Source organism: Phyllobates terribilis, unplaced genomic scaffold (assembly GCF_046119375.1).
Source record: "Phyllobates terribilis strain yellow unplaced genomic scaffold, ASM4611937v1 Scaffold_12__6_contigs__length_324123572, whole genome shotgun sequence".
NCBI classification, from domain to species: domain Eukaryota; kingdom Metazoa; phylum Chordata; class Amphibia; order Anura; family Dendrobatidae; genus Phyllobates; species Phyllobates terribilis.
The window spans coordinates 74,592,484-74,611,925 of NW_027362772.1; positions in this window are offsets into that span (position 1 = coordinate 74,592,484).

Consider the following 19,442-nt stretch of genomic DNA (forward strand, 5'->3'; position numbering starts at 1 on the left):
ATCTTACATGTGCTTTTCCACAAAACACCAGTGGTGCACGTAGTGAATCTCACAGTTCCAACTTGCCAACCGTGGGACCGTCGAGTGTTCAGCACTCAAACCGTAACAGAAACACAGTATATGCTGGCAACATCAATTTTGCGGAATCATTTCACCACTTTTTTAGCCCATCCTTTGCAAGGCCACAGGAGACAAGAAGTCTGACACATAGTCAACGCCTAGAGACGATGGTACAGGAGTATCTCCAAGTAAACATTGAAGCCACGACTGTGTCACTGGACCCTTGCTCTTTTTGGGCTTCCAATCTGGATAAATGGCCGGAGCTAGCCACTTACGCCTTGGAGATCTTGTCATGCCCCGCAGCCAGCGTTCTGTCTGAACGTGTGTTCAGCGCTGCTGGTGGTGTGCTGACAGATAAGCGCACGCGGCTCTCCACTGATAATGTAGACAGACTCACGTTCATAAAGATGAACAAATCATGGATCCGAAACGACTTTTCTACCCCTGTGTCATCCTGGGGAGAGTAAAAGCTTGATGATTGGTTAAAATCACCTCACCAACCGTTTTAAGCTTTCAAATTACTAATCATGTTTATCTGTATCTTGGCTGGAAAATAATTTGGGCTTTGTAGCAGTGTGCAGCACTGATTCTAATAGGCCATCTATACTAAGCTCCACCAGATTTAAAATTACTAATCATGTTTATCTGTATCTAGGCTGGAAAATAATTTGGGCTTTGTAGCAGTGTGCAGTACTGATTCTATTAGGCCATCTATACTAAGCTCCACCAGATTTAAAATTAATAATAATTTTTAGCTGCACCTAGCCCGGAAAATAATTTTGGGGCTCCGAGATGCGCAAGACACATAAGTGCCTTCTTGCTGCACTACCTGCAACATGACCTTCAGATTGTCAGAATTCGAAGTAATCCTGACTACTGGGTTGCCACACTCTTAGATCCCCCACACTCTTCGATCAACCTTTTTGTTTTAATAAAGACCAAAAAAATGGTCATTTTTGAAATTATAAGCATTAGCAGGTTATTAGAAACTGAAATCAAACAGTTTTCAACTCAAAACTTTATTCTAATTGATGTTACATTTGCACATAGGACCACTTGCTCGAAAGGAGCTTCTGAACTCTCTCGTCCATTGAATTTGTCAGGTTTCGGATGGTTTCTGCTTCAATTGCTTTGCATGAGGACAGAATACCCTCCCAGAGCTGTTGCTTAAATGTGAACTGCCTCCCGCCATCATAGACACTCCTTTTGATGATGCTCCAGAGGTTCTGAATGGGGTAGAGGTCAGGGGAGCATGGGGGTCACAGCATAAGTTTGTCCCCTTTTATGCCCACATCAGCCAGAGATGCAGATGTGTTATGTGCAGCATGAGACGGTGCATTATCATGCATAAAAATGATCTTGCTGTGGAATACACTGTTCTTCTTCTTGAACCATGGCAGGAAGTGCTGTTTGAGAAACTCCACATACATTATGGAGTTCATCTTTACCCCTTCAGGGATCCTAAAGGGGCCGACAATCTCTCTCCCCATGATTCCAGCCCAAAACATTACTCCACCTCCTCCTTGTTGGCGCTATAGCCGTGTTTGCGTGGGGTGTCCATCAGCCAGCCATCCTCCACTCCATCTATCTGGACCATCGAGCGTTGCACGGCACTCATCCGTGAACAAAACTGTTTTGAAATCAGTCTTCATGTAATGTTTGGCCCACTGGAGCCGTTTCTGCTTGTGTGAAGTGGATAGAGGAGGTCGACAGGATGGCGCACGCATAGCTGCAAACCTCTGAAGGACCCTGCATCTTGTTGTTCGGGGGACGTTGGAGGCACCAGCAGCATCAAAAACTTGTCTGCTGCTATGACAAGGCTTTTTTGCCGCTGCTCTTTTAACCTGACGTAATTGCCTGTAGGAAAGAGTCCTCAATTTGCCCTTATCAGCACGCACACGTGTGTACTGTGAATCAGCTACATACTTCTTGATTGCCAAGACACTTCATCCTGATCATCGCACAATGTTGATTGTAGTCATGCCTTGACCTAAACACTCCACAATTTGCTGCTTCTCAGCAGCCGACACATCCTTTTTCTTTCCCATTTTGGCAGAAAATGTAGGCTGCTTAATAATGTGGGACAACCTTCTTAAGTAGTCTTGCCTTTCATTGGACACACCTGCCAAACTAATTAGCACAGGTGTCTGCAATTGCTTACAGTGATATAAAGAGCCCTGACACACATCACCATCAATGAGTTTAACTGACAAACAAACAAATTCTTCCCTTATCACTCCTAAACACTTTTTGCATAATAATTTGGAACACAGTGTACATGTGCTTTTCCACAAAACACCAGTGGTTCACGTAGTGAATCTTACAGTTCTAACTTGCCAACCATGGTCTGTATGGAGTTGTTCAATAAAGGGCCCAAAATTAAGATAACATAGACGGGAGAGGTCTCTATGAATAGGAATTCCTAAGTATTTGATACCCTGTGAGGGCCAGGCAAAGGGAAAGTTGGACTGGATGGAATCCTGTATGGATTTTGGGAGGGAGACATCGAGGGCCCCAGACTTCGCTGCATTGATTTTAAAATTTGACCATGTAACAAAGTGATCTATTTCAGCCATATCAGCAGGGATGGATATATGTGATTGAGTGATATATACTAGGACATCATCAGCAAATAGAGAGCACTTGTACTCGGTGCCTCCCACCTCAATCCACCTAATATTGGTGTTATGGCGAATTGATGAGAGCAGGTGCTCCGTCACTAGGATGTATAAGAGAGGGGACAGAGGACATCCCTGCCTTGTCCCATTGGTGATTATGAAAGGTGATGAAAATGTTCTGACGCGCCCCCTGGGCCTTGGGACACCGGAGCCGGACCCTTTTTGGTGGATGCTGGTGGTTGTATTCTCCGTGGCGGCGACCCGGTTCCGTGGCTCAGGGCAGTGAAACCAGTGGCGGAACTATTTATGTGGTTTTGATGTTTAAATGTCCGACTACGCCACCCGTGGATTGCGGTCAGAGTGAACCGCCGCTGCAGGGCAGACCGCTGAGGCTGGTGTTGTGGGTGCAGCAGAGCGTAGCATAACTCCCCACGGGAGGAGTATAGCCTCAGGGCAGTGTATGCGGAGGATGGGGGTGATGGTGCAGGGCAGCAGCAGTAACGACACGGAGTCAGTGATGCAGTCCAGGGCCTTTACTCACAGTTCTTATTATCCAGACCACTTCTGCTGGTAACGGCTGCCCACGTCGTACTGTGCTTACCATGTGAGGGGCTCAGACAACTCCCAGAAAACTTTGGAGCGCTTCACAGGACCCCCTTTGTGTGTCCTTTGTCTGGCCTTTCTTACCAACGCTTCTGTCCGGCTGGCTCGGGCCTCCTCTTGGTAAACTTGGCGCCAGTTTCCCTGACCCTATGTGGTGCCTTCCTAGTGGGTGTAGCGAGGGGCTGCGCCACATAAAATGTCACAGCCTCCGGTTTCTAGCTGAGGGTCGTTTCCCGCCTCCACTAGTTTCGGGGACCGGTCTCCCCCTTTGGCCTGACCCCTCCACGCAGGTGGATTCGGGCGTGCGGTGGCGACTCGCCCGTCCGTACCCCTGGGATCCCTTCGTTCCTCGTTCCTGGAGCCTTCTCCGCTCCTCTTCCTTCCTTCTCCCTCTTCCAGGCCTGGGCCTCTGTTACTAGGTCCGCCTCCGGAGCAGAGCTCATGCAGAGCCCCTGCTCCCTGTCACTTCTGCTCAGACTTCTCTGCACTGAACTAAGATGGTGCCCACCTTTTATACTTCCTTCTCAATGCACCCAGGAACTGCTTCCTCCGTGCTCCTGCACTACAGGGTTCCCCTTCCTCAGTGTTCCCTCCCCCCACTCCAGCCAGGAAAAGGGACTGTCGTGCCCATCTCAGAGGCATATTGGTCGCCCTGCCCCACAGCAATGTGGTGTAATGCATGCAGGTGTCGGGGTCCTGATCCACACTCCATCCTTACCTGAGAGTGAGATATCACACCTCTGGGTGAGGTGCAATACCTCTGTAGCAACCAAGCCCTCGGGGTGCTACAGTTCCATTTATCTTCAGCCTAGGTGACGTATTGTGATACAGGGCCGTGATTTTGGCTATAAAAGGGTCCCCTAGACCCCTACCCCAAGCTTTTTAAGAGAATAATATATGGCGTGCCAGGAGACTCTCTGGAATGCTTTCTCAGCATCCAACGAGAGTATCTAATTACAAATTTTTAACTGCATCTAGCCCAGGAAATACTTTGCGCCTAGTATCAGTGTCTGCTAGTCAGCGGATTATCCCAGCTGTTAAGCAAGCTACACCACCTGTAGTTTGGACACTTAATTTTTACAAAGGAAATGCTTCGGGACCCCGGGATACTCAGTGAAGAGCATCAGGAGGCACCCCAAGGCATAGGGGCTGGGACTGGCGGTAGGACGCCTTGCGGTGGACCGCCGAGCTCGATCCTTATAAAAGCTTTTTAACTGCAGCAGCTTTAGTGGACGCTACTGGAGCTGGAATTACGCGGCTGCTGGCATGTGACTTGCCCTCCAATAGATCCTTGTAAAAGGATTTAAAGTGTATTCATTCAAATTAGAGAGACAATTTAAATTAAAAAGCTTAGAGCTGCCTCCATCACAGGGGGCTCGCTCGACCCCCCAGCGGACAGGCACCAGTATTGGGAGAGGGGGGCTGGCCGTCAGGGTCCACCGCGGCTCTGGCACAAACCCGGGGACATGGAGGTGGCACGGGCAGGAACGAACTGGCCGTGTCGGCTTCTCACTTTTTGGATTTTAGAAGGGCATGACATGCCTATATCTGTGTCTCCCCCTCCTTTTACTCCTCCACCTCTTTTCTTTTCGCATGACTATATGTACTTGTCACTTTTCCATGTGTTAGTTATGTCTTCTGAGCAGTTTGTCAGCTTTTGGACACCTTTGCAGGTGTTTTCTATGTGTTTCTATGTGTTTTTGTTTGCCTGCCATGGGTTTTAACGGTGTTCGAAGGTGTTCGACGAACAGTTCGACGAACAGTTCGGCGAACACAAGGGTGGTCGACGAACCGAACCGAACTCGAATACTACAGGGGTGGCTCAACACTATTCATTACTCTCTTATGTCTTATGCTATCCTAAGCTTATCCTCACATTATGTATTAACACCTTATATACCTGTCATGCAAGGTGAGGGAAGGAACAAGTGCACAATGACGGGAAGAGGGGAAAGGGAGCCCAACAACTAGGGAAAGGGGGAGTGGAGACCCCTAGGCAGATCTAATATCACCCTGCCTACCCTATCGTCCATATATAGGTTCTACACATATCACTGAGAAGGAACCTAAGCCCCGAATGTCCCTAGAGCTAGGCCCTAAATAGGGAGGGGACGGGGTGAGCACTAGTCAGGCCCTACTACAAACTAAAAATAACAAGGTAAACAAAGGGGATACACTTAGCTTGAGCAGACACCAGAGAGGTAATGCCAGCTGTCCTCCAAGAGCATCAAAGTAGAAACTAGCCGACTGCTAGTACGCCAAACCTGCACAAAGAAACATAGAACTATCACCGGCGACTCTCTGGAGAAACTGACAGTTTTTAACTACTAAGCAAGGGTGTGTCAATCAGCAGCAGAAGGTGGAGGTAGCTGCTGTTTCCTAAAGGGAGAAGGATATAACTATACTATAGAGATGAGAGGATCAAGAACGCGTCTGCAATGCCAAGCACAGTGACCTTCTACAGCGGGATCCAGAGCAACTGTCTGTCACACCTGACACACCCGTGACACATACAGGCAGCAGCATAATACACTACATTGGACACACGTTACTTTTACATATAAAACCACACAACAGTCTTCACATAGTGCGTCTGACAGCATAAGACAGTCCACATTCCTACATTAGCAACAAGTAGGGGCAGATAGAAAGGAGTATAACTCCAGCATCTGACTACACAGACTTTGGAGACACATTGGTCTGCAAAAGAGCTGCATACAAAATATGGTAAAATATTTTAAATCAACACTATATGCAGCGTTGCTTCCTTTTTTAAAATTATTTTACACTCATCGGAAGTATAAAAAATCTGGATATAATGGAGTAAATAACCTTTTGGATACTATTTCTATACTAGTAATAAATACTACTTTTCACTAGTGTTGAGCCACCCCCGTAGTGTTCGAGTTCGGTTCGGTTCGTCGAACACCCGTGTGTTCGCCGAACTGTTCGTCGAACTGTTCGTCGAACACCTTCGAACACCGTTAAAACCAATGGCAGGCAAACAAAAACACATAGAAACACATAGAAAACACCTTCAAAGGTGTCCAAAAGCTGACAAACTGCTCAGAAGACACAACTAACACATGGAAAAGTGACAAGTACATATAGTCATGCGAAAAGAAAAGAGGTGGAGGAGTAAAAGGAGGGGGAGACACAGATATAGGCATGTCATGCCCTTCTAAAATCCAAAAAGTGAGAAGCCGAGACGGCCAGTCCGCTCCTGCCCGTGCCACCTCCGTGTCGCCGGGTTTGTGCCAGAGCCGCGGTGAACCCTGACGGCCAGCCCCCCTCTCCCAATACTGGTGCCTGTCCGCTGGTGGGTCGAGAGAGCCCCCCTGTGGTGGAGGCAGCTCTAAGCTTTTTAATTTAAATTGTCCCTCTAATTTGAATGAATACACTTTAAATCCATTTACAAGGATCTATTGGAGGGCAAGTCTCATGCCAGCAGCCGCGTAATTCCAGCTCCAGTAGCGTCCACTAAAGCTGCTGCAGTTAAAAAGCTTTTATAAGGATCGAGCTCGGCTGTCCACCGCAAGGCATCCTAGTGCCAGTCCCAGCCCCTATGCCTTGGGGTGCCTCCTGATGCTCTTCACTAAGTATCCCGTGGTCCCGAAGCATTTCCTTTGAAAAAATTAAGTGTCCAAACTACAGGTGGTGTAGCTTGCTTAACAGCCGGGATAATCCGCTGACTAGCAGACACTGCTACTAGGCACAAAGTATTTCCTGGGCTAGATGCAGTTAAAAATTTGTAAGTAGATACTCTCGTTGGATGCTGAGAAAGCATTCCATAGAGTCTCCTGGCACGCCATATATGATTCTCTTAAAAAGCTTGGGGTAGGGGTCTAGGGGACCCTTTTATAGCCAAAATCACGGCCCTGTATCACAATACGTCACCTAGGCTGAAGATAAATGGAACTGTAGCACCGAGGGCTCGGTTGCTACAGACGTATTGCACCTCACCCAGAGGTGTGATATCTCACTCTCAGATAAGGATGGAGTGTGGATCAGGACCCGACACCTGCATGCATTACACCACATTACAGTGGGGCAGGGCGACCAATATGCCCCTGAGATGGGCACGACAGTCCCTGTCCCTGGCTGGAGTGGGGGGAGGGAACACTGAGGAAGGGGAACCCTGCAGTGCAGGAGCAGGGAGGAAGCAGTTCCTGGGTGCATTGAGAAGGGAGTATAAAAGGTGGGCACCATCTTAGTTCAGTGCAGAGAAGTCTGAGCAGAAGTGGCAGGGAGCAGGGGCTCTGCATGAGCTCTGCTCCGGAGGCGGGCCTAGTAACAGAGGCCCAGGCCTGCAAGAGGGAGAAGGAAGGAAGAGGAGCGGAGAAGGCTCCAGGAACGAGGAATGAAGGGATCCCAGGGGTGCGGACGGGCGAGTCGCCACCGCACGCCCGAATCCACCTGCGTGGAGGGGTCAGGCCAAAGGGGGAGACCGGTCCCCGAACTAGTGGAGGCAGGAAACGACCCTCAGCTAGAAACCGGAGGCTCTGACATTTTATGTGGCGCAGCCCCTTGCTCCACCCGCTAGGAAGGCACCACATAGGGTCAGGGAAACTGGCGCCAAGTTTACCAAGAGGAGGCCCGAGGCAGCCGGACAGAAGTGTTGGTAAGAAAGGCCAGACAAAGGACACACAAAGGGGGTCCTGTGAAGCGCTCCAAAGTTATCTGGGAGTTGTCTGAGCCCCTCACCTGGTGAGCACAGTACGACGTGGGCAGCCGTTACCTGCAGACGTGGTCTGGATAATAAGAACTGTGAGTAAAGGCCCTGAACTGCATCACTGACTTCGTGTCGTTACTGCTGCTGCCCTGCACCATCACCCCCATCCTCCGCATACACTGCCCTGAGGCTATACTCCTCCTGTGGGGAGTTATGCTACGCTCTGCTGCACCCACAACACCAGCCTTAGCGGTCTGCCCTGTAGCGGCGGTTCACTCTGACCGCAATCCACGGGTGGCGTAGTCGGACATTTAAACATCAAAACCACATAAATAGTTCCGCCACTGGTTTGACCGCCCTGAGCCACGGAACCGGATCGCCGCCACGAAGACTACAACCACCAGCATCCACCAAAAAGGGTCCGGCTCCGGGTGTCCCAAGGCCCAGGGGGTGCGTCAGAACATTTTCATCACCTTTCACAATCACCAATGGGACAAGGCAGGGATGTCCTCTGTCCCCTCTCTTATACATCCTAGTGACGGAGCACCTGCTCTCATCAATTCGCCATAACCCCAATATTAGGTGGATTGAGGTGGGAGGCACCGAGTACAAGTGCTCTCTATTTGCTGATGATGTCCTAGTATATATCACTCAATCACATATATCCATCCCTGCTGTTATGGCTGAAATAGATCACTTTGTTACATGGTAAAATTTTAAAATCAATGCAGCGAAGTCTGAGGCCCTCGATGTCTCCCTCCCTAAATCCATATAGGATTCCATCCAGTCCAACTTTCCCTTTGCCTGGCCCTCACAGGGTATCAAATACTTAGGAATTCCTATTCATAGAGACCTCTCCCATCTATGTTATCTTAATTTTGGGCCCTTTATTGAACAATTCCATACAGACCACGGTTGGCAAGTTAGAACTGTAAGATTCACTACGTGAACCACTGGTGTTTTGTGGAAAAGCACATGTACACCGCGTTCCAAATTATTATGCAAAAAGTGTTTAGGAGTGATAAGGGAAGAATTTGTTTGTTTGTCAGTTAAACTCATTGATGGTGATGTGTGTCAGGGCTCTTTATATCACTGTAAGCAATTGCAGACACCTGTGCTAATTAGTTTGGCAGGTGTGTCCAATGAAAGGCAAGACTACTTAAGAAGGCTCTCTCACATTATTAAGCAGCCTACATTTTCTGCCAAAATGGGAAAGAAAAAGGATGTGTCGGCTGCTGAGAAGCAACAAATTGTGGAGTGTTTAGGTCAAGGCATGACTACAATCAACATTGTGCGATGATCAGGATGAAGTGTCTTGGCAATCAAGAAGTATGTAGCTGATTCACAGTACACACGTGTGCGTGCTGATAAGGGCAAATTGAGGACTCTTTCCTACAGGCAATTACGTCAGGTTGAAAGAGCAGCGGCAAAAAAGCCTTGTCATAGCAGCAGACAAGTTTTTGAAGCTGCTTGTGCCTCCAACGTCCCCCGAACAACAAGATGCAGGGTCCTTCAGAGGTTTGCAGCTGTGCATACGCCATCCTGTCGACCTCCTCTATCCACTTCACACAAGCAGAAACGGCTCCAGTGGGCCAAACATTACATGAAGACTGATTTCAAAACTGTTTTGTTCACGGATGAGTGCCGTGCAGCGCTCGATGGTCCAGATGAATGGAGTGGAGGATGGCTGGTTGATGGACACCCCACGCAAACACAGCTACAGCGCCAACAAGGAGGAGGTGGAGTAATGTTTTGGGCTGGAATCATGGGGAGAGAGATTGTCGGCCCCTTTAGGATCCCTGAAGGCGCTAAAGATGAACTCCATAATGTATGTGGATTTTCTCAAACAGCACTTCCTGCCATGGTTCAAGAAGAAGAACCGTGTATTTCACAGCAAGATCATTTTTCTGCATGATAATGCACCATCTCATGCTGCACATAAAACATCTGCATCTCTGGCTGATATGGGCATAAAAGGGGACAAACTTATGGTGTGACCCCCATGCTCCCCTGACCTCTACCCCATTCAGAACCTTTGGCGCATCATTAAAAGGAGTGTCTATGATGGCGGGAGGCAGTTCACATCTAAGCAACAGCTCTGGGAGGGTATTCTGTCCTCATGCAAAACAATTGAAGCAGAAACCATCCAAAACCTGACAAATTCAATGGACGAGAGAGTTCAGAAGCTCCTTTCGAACAAGGGGTCCTATGTGAAAATGTAACATCACCTAGAATAAAGTTTTGAGTTGAAAACTGTTTGATTTCAGTTTCTAACAACCTGCTAATGCTTATAATTTCAAAAATGACCATTTTTTTGGTCTTTATTAAAATGAAAAGGTTGATCGAAAAGTTTGGGGGATCTAAGAGTGTGGCAACCCAGTAGTCATGATTACTTCGAATTCTGACAATATGAGGGTCATGCTGCAGGTAGTGCAGCAAGAAGGCACTTATGTGTCTTGCGCATCTCGGAGCCCCAAAATTATTTTCCGGGCTAGATGCAGCTAAAAATTATTTTTAATTTTAAATCTGGTGAAGCTTATTATAGATGGCCTAATAGGATCAGTGCTGCACACTGCTACAAAGCCCAAATTATTTTCCAGTCAAGATACAGATAAACATGATTAGTAATTTGAAAGCTTAAAACGGTTGGTAGGGTGATTTTAACCAATCATCAAGCTTTTACTCTCCCCAGGATGACACAGGGGTAGAAAAGTCGTTTCGGATCCATGATTTGTTCATCTTTATGAACGTGAGTCTGTCTACATTATCAGTGGAGAGCCGCGTGCGCTTATCTGTCAGCACACCACCAGCAGCGCTGAACACACGTTCAGACAGAACGCTGGCTGCGGGGCATGACAAGATCTCCAAGGCGTAAGTGGCTAGCTCCGGCCATTTATCCAGATTGGAAGCCCAAAAAGAGCAAGGGTCCAGTGACACAGTCGTGGCTTCAATGTTTACTTGGAGATACTCCTGTACCATCGTCTCTAGGCGTTGACTATGTGTCAGACTTCTTGTCTCCTGTGGCCTTGCAAAGGATGGGCTAAAAAAGTGGTGAAATGATTCCGCAAAATTGATGTTACCAGCAGATACTGTGGTTCTGTTACGGTTTGAGTGCTGAACACTTGACGGTCCCACGGTTGGCAAGTTGGAACTGTGAGATTCACTACGTGCACCACTGGTATTTTGTGGAAAAGCACATGTAAGATTCTGCAACAGTCTCTGCTGATACTCCTGCATGCGTGCATCCCTTTCTATGGCAGGAATAATTTCTGCAAATTTACTTTTGTACCGGGGATCTAACAGTGTGGCAACCCAGTAGTCAGGATTATTTCTAATTCTCACAATTCGAGGGTCATGTTGCAGGTAGTGCAGCAAGAAGGCACTCATGTGTGTTGCGCATCCAGGAGCACCAAGTCCCTGTTGTGTTGGTGGCGAGGTAACAATCATGCTTCCTTCCTCTGTCCTCTCCCCCCAACCTCGCACAACAGAAATGTGATCAAGGTCTCCCTCATCTGATGAGTCTTCCATCAGTTCGTCCTCCACTTCTTCCTGGGCTCCTGCACCTTCCTCACTAGTTTGGCTGCTACCATGCGCCCTGGTTAAACCATCTCCCCCACCCTCACATGCCTGCCGCCTTGGTGCTGCCGACCGTCTGGACCTTGCAGATGTTAGCCCTTCCGCATACAACTCCTCCTCCTCTACTTCCTCCACCTCCTCTTGTGCCACCACCTGACTCCGAATTCTGTTTAACATGTGCTCCAGCATGTAAATCACCGGAATAGTCATGCTGATAATGGCATCGTCAGCACTAAACATCTTCGTCGCCATTTCAAAACTGTGCAGAAGGGTGCATAGGTCCCTGATCTGAGACCACTCCTCCAGCGTGATTTGCCCCACCTCTGAATCTCGTTGGCCCAGGCTATACGTCAGAACGTATTGCACCAGGGCTTGTCGGTGCTGCCACAGTCGCTGCAACATGTGCAGAGTTGAATTCCACCGGGTAGGCACATCGCATTTTAGCCGGTGAAGTGGCAGGCCCAACGACTTCTGTAGAGATGTAAGTCGCTGAGCTGCGGGATGCGAACGGCGGAAGTGAGCACACAGCGACCGTGCCCTCTGCAGAAGGCCATCTAGTCTGGGATAGTGGGCTAAAAATTGCTGGACAACCAGGTTCAACACGTTAGCCATACAAGGCACGTGTGTGACATTGCCCCGGCGAAGGGCCGCACCCAGGTTTGCAGCATTGTCGCACACGGCCTTCCCTGGTTTCAGGTCCAGTGGAGACAACCATTCATGAAATTGGTTCTCCAGAGCTGACCACAACTCCTCAGCTGTGCGACTCACATTTCCCAGACATTTCAATGTAAAAACCGCCTGATGACGTTGAGCCCTACTGCCAGCATAGTAAGGAGGTGTGCAGGATCCCTTCTGCGCAGTTAGAAAGCTTGTGGCATGACCAGACAGGCTTTGGGTGCAGGTGGAAGACCGAGAGGAGGTTGAGGAGGCAGAAGCAGTGGAGGAAAAATGACATAAAGAGGATTGACGCACAACTCGTGGGGACGGCAAGACTTGGACAGCAGCCCCTTGTCCTGCTGTCACCATAGTTACCCAGTGCCCAGTCAGCGACATGTAACGCCCCTGTCCATGCCTACTCGTCCAAGTGTCTGTGGTGAAATGCACCCTGTCACACACAGAGTTTCTCAAAGAAGCGGTGATGTTGTGTGCGACATGCTGGTGGAGCGCAGGCACACCTTTCTTTGAGAAGTAGTGCCGACTGGGCATCTGGTACTGGGGCACTGCGACGGACATAAGGTCTCGAAAATCCTCTGTGTCCACCAGGCGGAAAGGCAGCATTTCTGTAGCCAAGAGCTTGCAGATGGTGAAATTCAACCTCTTAGCTTTCTCATGGCTAGGAGGAAATGGTCTTTTACTTGTCCACATCTGAGGGACCGAGGGCTGGCTATTGTGCTTAGACGGGGTTGATAAGGGTGTCCCCGGCAAACTGCCGGTCTGTGAGGAAGATGCAGGCGGACATGTTAGGTTGCCTTGATCCAAAGGTGGTGCTATCGATGTCGGACAGCGCTCAAGACCAGCTGGTGTTACCACCTCCAAAGAAAATGATGACCTGCCAATCACGCTGGCTGTTGCGGGTAAAGAGGTGGCAGGTCTGCGCCCCAAAACAGGTGTGACTGCTGTCCCCCCAGTCACAGAGGATGAAGAGGCCGCGGATGCACAAGATATGGCAGACTGTGGTTGGCCCGGCCGGCTAGACCGCATTGTAGCACACTGAGCTTCCCACTGCAACTTATGCTTCATGTCCATGTGCCGGTTCATGCATGAAGTACTCAAACTATGTATTTTTTGGCCTCTACTTAGCTTTTGCTGACAAATGTTACAGATAACACGAGTTGGGTCATCTTTATCGATCTGAAAAAATGCCCAGGCTATGCAAGGCTTAGCACCCATGCGACCTGAAGAGCCACCACGACTTGTGGTGAGAGGCAGAGTTGTGTTTGAGGATGCAGTTGTTGACGTGCTTCCAGTACTACGTCTCTGTCCAGGAAGGCGCAACCTGACCTCGTCGTCACTAGCATCTTCCTCCACCTCCTCTGCTGACCTCATCTCTTGGCTGACTGTGGGTTGACAGTAAGTGGGATCTCCGACCTCATCATCATCACCCTGTGCGTTATCACACCCGTCCTCAGAGCCAACCTGTTCCTGCCCTGACAAAAAACTAAAGTTGTCGCTCCAATCAGGTATTTGAGTCTTATCATCGTCTTCCTCATTGTCTCCACCAACAGGAGTTACAGTTTGGGAATGAGGGTCTACATTATGGTCAGAACCTTCTGCGTCTGGTCCTGGATCCGACTCATAAAGATTCTGGGCATCAGTGCAGATCATTTCCTCGTCTGGATTCACAGAAGCGCTGGAGTCGACCTCTGATTCCCAGGCTATAGTATGACTAAACAGCTCTGCAGACTCAACCATCTGTTCTACCTCATACTCAGACGGGCAGCTGGAGATTTGGGAGCTGTGAGGAAGCAAGTGCCATTTGGGTGACACCTTTGAGGACTGGAGTATTTGTGATGTTGAAGTTGATGTGGAGGAGAGCCCACTTAAAGGAGCACTTGATATCCGTTGAAGCACCTGCTGTTTTTGTGCCTCATCTGGAATTTGTAGCGATTGGCGTGGCCGTAAGAAAGGGATCTTATCACATTGTCCGCTAAAAGAAGTAGACATTTTAGTTTGGCTGGAAGATGGTCTTTCTTCTGCACCTACCCCACGGACACAACCTTTTTTCCCCTTCCCAACACGCCTATTCCCCTTTCCACCAGCAGCAGGCCTTTTTCCACTCATTTTGGTGGTTAACTAATTCACAACTCTGGAGTTGTTTGCACAAAAAAACAATGGATGGTAACCGAGCAGAGCTGAGTGGCCAAACTGTGGTATTAGGCCAAAACTATTGGCTGGGTTAGATGCAGAAAAAAATTATTTTTAATTTGCAACCTGATGGAGGTCAGTATAGATGGACTAATAGACCAAGTCCCACACACCGCTAGAAGCCCAAATATTTTTTCAGAGCTAGATGCAGAAAATTTTTTTATTCAATTTGCAACCTGATGGAGGTCAGTATAGATGGACTAATAGACCAAGTCCCACACACTGCTAGAAGCCCAAATATTTTTTCAGAGCTAGATGCAGAAAAAAATTATTTTTAATTTGCAACCTGATGGAGGTCAGTATAGATGGACTAATAGACCAAGTCCCACACACTGCTAGAAGCCCAAATATTTTTTCAGAGCTAGATGCAGAAAAAAATTATTTTTAATTTGCAACCTGATGGAGGTCAGTATAGATGGACTAATAGACCAAGTCCCACACACTGCTAGAAGCCCAAATATTTTTTCAGAGCTAGATGCAGAAAAAAATTATTTTTAATTTGCAACCTGATGGAGGTCAGTATAGATGGACTAATAGACCAAGTCCCACACACCGCTAGAAGCCCAAATATTTTTTCAGAGCTAGATGCAGAAAAAAATTATATTCAATTTGCAACCTGCTGGACGTCAGTATAGAAGGACTAATAGAACAAGTCCCACACACTGCTAGAAGCCCAAATATTTTTTCAGAGCTAAATGAAGAAAAAAATTATTTTTAATTTGCAACCTGATGGAGGTCAGTATAGATGGACTAATAGACCAAGTCCCACACACTGCTAGAAGCCCAAATATTTTTTCAGAGCTAGATGCAGAAAAAAATTATTTTTAATTTGCAACCTGATGGAGGTCAGTATAGATGGACTAATAGACCAAGTCCCACACACCGCTAGAAGCCCAAATATTTTTTCAGAGCTAGATGCAGAAATTTTTTTTATTCAATTTGCAACCTGATGGAGGTGAGTATAGATGGACTAATAGACCAAGTCCCACACACTGCTAGAAGCCCAAATATTTTTTCAGAGCTAGATGCAGAAAAAAATTATTTTTAATTTGCAACCTGATGGAGGTCAGTATAGATGGACTAATAGACCAAGTCCCACACACTGCTAGAAGCCCAAATATTTTTTCAGAGCTAGATGCAGAAAAAAATTATTTTTAATTTGCAACCTGATGGAGGTCAGTATAGATGGACTAATAGAACAAGTCCCACACACTGCTAGAAGCCCAAATATTTTTTCAGAGACAAATGAAGAAAAAAATTATTTTTAATTTGCAACCTGATGGAGGTCAGTATAGATGGACTAATAGACCAGGTCCCACACACCGCTAGAAGCCCAAATATTTTTTCAGAGCTAGATGCAGAAAAAAATTATATTCAATTTGCAACCTGCTGGACGTCAGTATAGAAGGACTAATAGAACAAGTCCCACACACTGCTAGAAGCCCAAATATTTTTTCAGAGCTAAATGAAGAAAAAAATTATTTTTAATTTGCAACCTGATGGAGGTCAGTATAGATGGACTAATAGACCAAGTCCCACACACTGCTAGAAGCCCAAATATTTTTTCAGAGCTAGATGCAGAAAAAAATTATTTTTAATTTGCAACCTGATGGAGGTCAGTATAGATGGACTATTAGACCAAGTCCCACACACCGCTAGAAGCCCAAATATTTTTTCAGAGCTAGATGCAGAAAATTTTTTTATTCAATTTGCAACCTGATGGAGGTCAGTATAGATGGACTAATAGACCAAGTCCCACACACTGCTAGAAGCCCAAATATTTTTTCAGAGCTAGATGCAGAAAAAAATTATTTTTAATTTGCAACCTGATGGAGGTCAGTATAGATGGACTAATAGACCAAGTCCCACACACTGCTAGAAGCCCAAATATTTTTTCAGAGCTAGATGCAGAAAAAAATTATTTTTAATTTGCAACCTGATGGAGGTCAGTATAGATGGACTAATAGAACAAGTCCCACACGCTGCTAGAAGCCCAAATATTTTTTCAGAGATAAATGAAGAAAAAAATTATTTTTAATTTGCAACCTGATGGAGGTCAGTATAGATGGACTAATAGACCAAGTCCCACACACTGCTAGAAGCCCAAATATTTTTTCAGAGCTAGATGCAGAAAAAAATTATTTTTAATTTGCAACCTGATGGAGGTCAGTATAGATGGACTAATAGACCAAGTCCCACACACCGCTAGAAGCCCAAATATTTTTTCAGAGCTAGATGCAGAAAAAAATTATATTCAGTTTGCAACCTGATGGAGGTCAGTATAGATGGACTAATAGAATGATGCTATGCCCAAAAGATTTTACTTCACTAGGTGCAGTAAAAAAATTGGTATTCTATACACAGGTGGTATATCTTGCAACACAGATAGGCTACTCCACTGACTAACACACTCTGCAATAGGCCAAAAAGGATTAGCTTTGCTAGATTCAGCCAAATGCTGTGAAAAAAACTTGCACAGCACTGGCACAGACCTGCCTGGCAAAAACTGATAGGAACTGATGTAACCTAGTCCTGAAAAGGACTCCAATTACAATTAGTCTTTACTCCCACAATCTATCTATTTAAGAGCACAGACCTGCCTGATAAAAGTCGTAGGAAATGCTGTAACCTAGTCCTTAAAAGGACTGCAATCACAACTATTCCCTACTCCCAAGCTATCTGTATATTTGTGCGAAAATTGGCTTGAAATTAACAAGGTATAGCGCACACAGCAACAGCGGTGCCGTCTAACACGCAGCTGCAGCAGTGAGAAAATGGTGGCGACGGGGAAAATGGCTTGGTCTTATAGGGCAAGGACATGTGACATACACTGCCAATCACACATGCCCTTGCTTGTGTGAAAAAAAGCACTTCGCTCCGTGTGTGCGCTGCTGATAGGCTGACAGATTGCACCTCCCCACTGCAAATGCGGGAAAGAGAAAAAAAAATGGAGATCTTCATTGTTCCTGCAGAGATCCATCCCCTGCCCCTCCCCCCGCCCCGCTGTACACTCAAACTGCGTAATAACATTAATTTTCATCATTACTGAGAAAAAATCCAGTTATGATTTTGGTGCACGAACAGTTATCGAACATAACCTCGAACAGCCGAATTTTTCTCAAATTGTTCGTGTTCGCCGACCGGCTCGAACACCGCCCAAAACAGCTCGAATTTGAGATTGGCGAACAGTTCGAGTAGAACAACGCTCATCTCTACTTTTCACTAATGATTAAGATACCAAGAAGCGTCTTGCAGAGAGATAAGGAGGCACGTATTTCCTTGCTCGTAGCACATCACATAATGTGTTAGAGCCCGTTCTGTTAATGTTCTGCATTTTTCAAAACTATCATACAAGTGTAAGGACTTTCACAATTTAGTGTAATCAGACTCAATGACATTAAGTCTTCTGGGAGCCGGCAGCTGCCGCAGATCCATTTTGAAAAATTGATCAAACATAAATATGAAAAATGTGCGGTCTCCTCCACCGCATTCAGATAAATCTAGCCGCTCTGTATTCAGTGCCCTAACAGCCAATTACAGAGGCATAACACTGCACCGCTGCGCCTATCCCGCTAATAGCTTAATATTTACTAGGAGCTACCTATGATTCTGCGCTATAGCTCTTTGTCATTGCTAAATGCTGGCTTTTAATATCTATAATTCACTTTTTCTTGGCTATCTACCAGAAAAACCAAGTCGGAATCCATATAACACAATTATTTGGATGCTTTTGTGTTGCTTTTTCCATTAGGGTCTAGACTGATTTGCTTTTTTATCAAGATTCATTGGTCTCGACGTTGCAAGTTTTGTTCTACATTTTACATCCTTATAATGAGGACAGGTTCGATGAATGTTAGCAAAAACTCGGCAATGGTATTGTATCTATAGCTGCTCAGATCTGAATATAAAAGGATAGACGTGGAAATATTCTTGAGCAGCAAGACCTCAAATTTCCTTTTTTACCTTGCTGAAACACGTGGGGACAATAAAGAACCATTTTGGAACACAAAAGGCTTCTCATTTAGCACAGCCCATTCAACGTGATATCGTTCTCCTCTACTAATACCTCAAATTAACTCCCATCAATCATACATGCCACATGGAAATCATAGACCCCCATAGCAAGACTAGGAATAAGCCCTACACCCCAACTAAAGGTCCACCAAATAAATGTAATGTCCACAACTTTGTTTTGATATCACAGATTCTTTGCTGATTAATCCCTAATATTCTGTTTTCCTAACTTGATAAAAGATTTAATTGTGGCTTCCTGAAGCCACCTCTAGGTGGAGCTAGCAACAAATGACTGTATACAGTTAAACATAATTGGAGCTGTATGGAATGAGCTCCCTCTATATGGGGTTTAAAGTAGTTGCCAGTATGGTGGTAATGAGAAGCAGGTGTAATATTAGTACCTGCACTCATTTACCATTGAGACAGTCCTTGTAGTTTTCCAAACATCATCTTGTGTTGTCACTATTAGTGTTGAGCCACCCCCGTAGTGTTCGAGTTCGGTTCGGTTCGTCGAACACCCGTGTGTTCGCCGAACTGTTCGTCGAACTGTTCGTCGAACACCTTCGAACACCGTTAAAACCAATGGCAGGCAAACAAAAACACATAGAAACACATAGAAAACACCTTCAAAGGTGTCCAAAAGCTGACAAACTGCTCAGAAGACATAACTAACACATGGAAAAGTGACAAGTACATATAGTCATGCGAAAATAAAAGAGGTGGAGGAGTAAAAGGAGGGGGAGACACAGATATAGGCATGTCATGCCCTTCTAAAATCCAAAAAGTGAGAAGCCGACACGGCCAGTCCGCTCCTGCCCGTGCCACCTCCGTGTCGCCGGGTTTGTGCCAGAGCCGCGGTGAACCCTGACGGCCAGCCCCCCTCTCCCAATACTGGTGCCTGTCCGCTGGTGGGTCGAGCGAGCCCCCCTGTGGTGGAGGCAGCTCTAAGCTTTTTAATTTAAATTGTCTCTCTAATTTGAATGAATACACTTTAAATCCATTTACAAGGATCTATTGGAGGGCAAGTCTCATGC